Raw genomic sequence first — 5,035 nt, 5'->3', positions numbered from 1 at the left:
TCTTAAACTGTTGGCAGAAATCTTATGACTCAACCTCGACTCCTTCCGTGACAATTTCATCTGCACGCATACCATCACCGATGAAGTATTCACCAAGCATAACTATATTTCGGACAAATTGAGGTAGGCATAACGTCGTAAATGGGATACTGCAATTTCGCGAAACCGTAGACCGTTGCGTACATTCTTGAGATGAACGTAAAAACATAGCCACCGCGTAATCGATAACAGGCAACGGGGGGTGCCCCGAGTTTTACGTCTGCTCCGGTCATCGAAATTCCAATTTCCAATTAACGGACGTTCGAATCTCCCGTAATTCGATCATCCGTGATCGATTTGAACACGATTGACGTTGCGACGCGTGTTGCCCGGTCTTCAATCGGATTAATGCCCTTCCCCACCCAGCGTCACCCCGATGCTCCTATTCGACTGATGATTAATTCACCTTTTCATCCGATCTTAACAATAGCGTTCGAATGCGTGGTTTGAATAACAATACTTAATAATCTAGTGCATCGCGTTTATTAGTACGAATGTTTTACTGCAAGCCCGTTGCAAATATGGGAGCTCGAAGTAAGTACCGTCGTTCGTACGAAACGTCGACTGTCGTCGATGAAACCTAACGATACTGTATAAATAAATGTAATGAAAATATCGTCGGGACGATATAATCGATACGAAAAAGGTTCGAGACTGTCGTAGAAACCCGAGCGGGCGTAGGTGAAAGAACATCCGCGGTATACGTGGATTTTCACGATCGATCGTCGTAACGGAGACGCTCCTATGTGGCTCTTACCTCCGGGGCCCCAGGAAATCCAACTTTTAAACGATCTTCCCGAGCGGGTCGGACGTCGATTCAGTGGAACGAGGAGACTCGATGGCGGACACTTGACACGGAAACTTGCAGGCGACGGGAACACCGATCCCTCGCGGTTCACCACTAGGTCACACTGATTATTCCTCGATTCTCAAAATATTTAATCGATACGTACGTGGACATTATAACGCATTCGTCCACGTATCGCTCGCGGCTGAGCGTGTACGCGCGTGCACCTGTATCACGTACACATACGCAGGCACTCGTTCTCTCACCCGATGCTCTGGCGAACCACCCTGATGATCGAGGACGAGACACTGCGACACCCCCGATCGGCGGTCGGTCGTCGAGTGACGAGTACCAAATAAGCGCCTGCGCATCTACCCCTTGGCATTAGCCGATGACCAAGTTAACCCGCCATCTGCTGGTCACCCGGTAATCACGAAAAGCTCACCCCCGACCTCGCCAAAGGGTTGTCCTACGAGCCCTTCGGCTCGGCTTCATCCTAATTCGTTCCTTTTGGTCGAACCTCTTTGAGTCCTGCTCCTTCTTCCAGGGCAACGGCTCGCTTTTTAACCCGTCCTATTTAATAAACTGGCTCCCGAGTAAGGGAGACTTTTAACCCCTCGTTGAGTCCCACGAGCAAATCTGCTACGCGTTCTCTCGATTCCTTTTAATGCCACGTATTGATTCGAAATAAAATAACCAGTTCCTACCGTGTTATCGCCTAATTGTAAATGGACGAAGAATTAAAATAATTTCTATTTTTTAGAAACTGCATACACTATCAAGTGTTTTTTCCTTCGTTGATTTATATTCAAGGTGTGTCACGCGCTACTGGGATACAATAATTTCATTGGAGATTAGAAAAAATTGAATGCCGTGACGATGTATACTTTTCATGACCTCACCCTCTTTTACGACCACCCCTGCAGCACGTAGCTGGTATTCCTCTCGAAGGGAAATCAAATTGCACCGTTCTTACATGCCCCGCGGAAACAATTCGCCATCTCCGACGTTCTTCGTTTCGTCTTAATACACACACACACCAAACGCAAGTACTTCATCAAAAGACGTCTGCGCAACAGTTCTAATTGTCGCTATCGATCATCGTTTTATTCGTAGCGGCTGTTCATCGTTACAAATTCGCCGACCATTTTGTAAACGTCTACTCATCCGCTGGCGTATGCATCCACGGCGTACGAGCTCCTCGTATCGATTCGACAAAATTTTCTCGGTTGCACGCGTGGCTCGCCTGATCGAACCTTCCGGTCCCGATATTTTCTCCACGATCGCGTTCGCACGCGGAAGGGAAGCGAGCAAACTCGCTCAGCTTCTTCCCCGTGTAGGCGGTTATGGGGCTCCGGCTGCAACCGGATATACGTCGCTGACGTAAAACTGCAATCAACGTGGCTCGATACAATTTGTAAATTAAGAATAACACTTTGTTGACGCAGCTGCTACAGCGCTAGGGATTAGGGAATCAGAGGTACTCCACGTCGAGGTGAATCATCGAATTGATTTTACGTAAAGTCTGATTGAGCTCCTATACAATCGTTTTACGAGGCTCATTAGATGCGTCTTCGCCTACTCTACTTGCTTTCGCGGCGACTCAATCGTTGATTGTAACTACTTGATACACTACAGGCTTAGAAAGAAAGTTTTTCTTGCCCTTGATCCGGTCCCGATATTTTCTCCACGATCGCGTTCGCACGCGGAAGGGAAGCGAGCAAACTCGCTCAGCTTCTTCCCCGTGTAGGCGGTTATGGGGCTCCGGCTGCAACCGGATATACGTCGCTGACGTAAAACTGCAATCAACGTGGCTCGATACAATTTGTAAATTAAGAATAACACTTTGTTGACGCAGCTGCTACAGCGCTAGGGATTAGGGAATCAGAGGTACTCCACGTCGAGGTGAATCATCGAATTGATTTTACGTAAAGTCTGATTGAGCTCCTATACAATCGTTTTACGAGGCTCATTAGATGCGTCTTCGCCTACTCTACTTGCTTTCGCGGCGACTCAATCGTTGATTGTAACTACTTGATACACTACAGGCTTAGAAAGAAAGTTTTTCTTGCCCTTGATGGTAAAAATAATGATTAATAAATCTAATGTTTCGGCATGCTATTGTATTTACATATTCGTAAAAGATTGTAATAGTAAAAATAAATAGACTTAGGCCACTTTCAAAATAAAAAGCTCAATTAATTGATTATAATAAACGTCCCATTCTCTATTCACATCACAATTTCTACTCAATGACATAAAATTACATATAAAATTATAGGAAAGAAAAGTCAGTGAGTAGAAACTGTTGTATGAACAGAAATAAGAAAATTTACTATATGTATATATAGTTTTAAGAAACCACAATGAATTAAAATCAATAAATTCGTATCGATTTCCGTTGTGTTCCATTAATTAATTATTATAGCATCGCAATGGCAAATTTTAAGAAGTCACAATTAATTTTGATACTAGATGAAGATTAATAAATTCGTATAGATTTACGTTGTGTTCTGTTAATGGATCATTATACAATAGCAATGGTAGCGGGACCGGCATGGAAAATTGTAAAACACGAATGTTTATAGCAATGGCCATCGGGATAACATGAAGAGCCGACCATTTCCTCGAGAACTTCCTCCCGCTGTCCTCGTGGGAATTTTTTATTCACCCGAAGTTTATCGAGTACCCCGCCCGTAAAAAGTATCCAAATAGCCGTACCGTAAGCGTAAAACTCGAATCGAGTTCCACTCTATGCGAGCAAATAATTCCAACGTCTCTAATCGGTGTCACGTGTGATTCGAATTCGTAAATTTTACAAGTCTCGACGGGACGGTTCGATCGTTCATCAATGGGCAGGTATTCACCGTAAATCTAACCGGTAAGAAAATAAAGTAGCGATATTGCCGCAGCGGCAGTAAAATGTTTAATCCCCGTCGTGTCGTAGTCCTAAGCTCCTGTAGAAAGATAGCCTCGAACAAACTATGAAAGGCCAATTACCAGGAATAGTAAAATGGAAAACGTTTCATCAACGCGATAAGATAATTAAATCACGATCTAATTTAAGTCTCATTCAAATAGTAAAATCGACATCGTTTTATCTGACTGTGCTCGTTTTTTATCATTCGCGACAGATATCATCGGTGACAAAACGCGTGTATTTACACGATGCTCGTACGATGTCGTTAAATATGGTCATTCCGTCCGAGTAGGTGAAAGGTTTCCGTCCGAGCGTTTACTACATAGAAGCCACCCCTAAAGATGCGACAGGTATAGGGGTTGCTGGGGAGAACAAAGGTCGAGCACCCACCCCTCGCCAGTAAACCTGTAATGCCTGTTTATGCAACAGATCGTGGAAACTCATCCGCCACGGATTGGAGATAATAATCCGTCGGGTAAGATTTTTATATTCGGTGCAAACGTATCGATCTTTTTAACACGAAGACGATAAGTGGTTATTTACAGACGTTATCGTACGGGCTGACGTTGTGTCTTCGTGAAATGAAAATCTCCGGTAAATGAGTCACACGATGGTGACGTCAGAGCATCTGGCCGACACTCAGTGCCCACGCATTTTCATAAGCTGAACATTCAGTTTCTGCTACGTTAGCTGCTGAAATGATCTTTGACCGCGGTTGCCAAGAGAGCCTTCAATAACAAATGGGATTCACCTCGCACGAGAATAACTGCAATCCACTAAAAATAAGATTTCTCCAGCAAGGATTCTTATTTAATACTAAATTTACAGTTTTTATATATTGATATACTATTTTTTATACTTTTTACTTTTGAGTGCATTTAGACATTGGTACTTCGATTGGTAGCAGCTTAACACTTCGACTGCCAAACAAAATACTATACTTTTTTATTAGTCTATATCCTGTTAATCATCTTTCGAAATAGCCAAATACCAGTCAATATATCCACCACCCTGAACCGGATGTCACAACCCATAGAAAACTATGTGTCACCTGAATTTAGGTGACAAGATGTTAAATGATAATTATATACCTTAAGGATGTATTGGCTACACAATACCAAAAGTTTATGTACCTTAGAAAAACGCATTTCCTATAATTAAAAAGAAATCAGAAGTCAGAAGAATAATGCTCATAATAAATAGCTACGTGCTAAAAAGTATAGAAGGAAATATCCAATTAAGTATTGACGCTGATGAAAAATTATTTTTTTTTCAAAATTGCAAAAAAT

At 42.8% G+C, this 5,035-nt stretch overlaps 1 protein-coding gene across 18 annotated transcripts in view; it reads right to left on the bottom strand.

Annotated features, from left to right (window-relative positions):
* The window catches only part of unc-104 (kinesin family member unc-104), a 30,514-nt gene that overhangs the window by 21,299 nt on the left and 4,180 nt on the right, over positions 1-5,035 (bottom strand). For 13 of the 18 annotated variants that reach the window (XM_018037126.2, XM_018037129.2, XM_018037130.2 and 10 more), the window contains exon 1: positions 797-1,169. The exons of 1 other annotated variant lie outside the window; for it this stretch is intronic. The gene's annotated coding sequence lies outside the window, so the exon portion shown is untranslated. Of the gene's footprint in view, positions 1-796; positions 1,170-5,035 lie in introns of those variants that run through there. 4 more of the 18 variants (XM_026819718.1, XM_026819719.1, XM_026819721.1 and 1 more) reach the window with 1 other exon arrangement.

The sequence above is a fragment of the Ceratina calcarata genome, unplaced genomic scaffold (genome assembly GCF_001652005.2).
Source record: "Ceratina calcarata isolate Rehan_Ccalc_2016 unplaced genomic scaffold, ASM165200v1 scaffold157, whole genome shotgun sequence".
Classification (NCBI taxonomy): Eukaryota; Metazoa; Arthropoda; class Insecta; order Hymenoptera; family Apidae; genus Ceratina; species Ceratina calcarata.
Note: the sequence above shows the minus strand (reverse complement) of the source record. Positions and strands in the feature narration are given on the sequence as shown.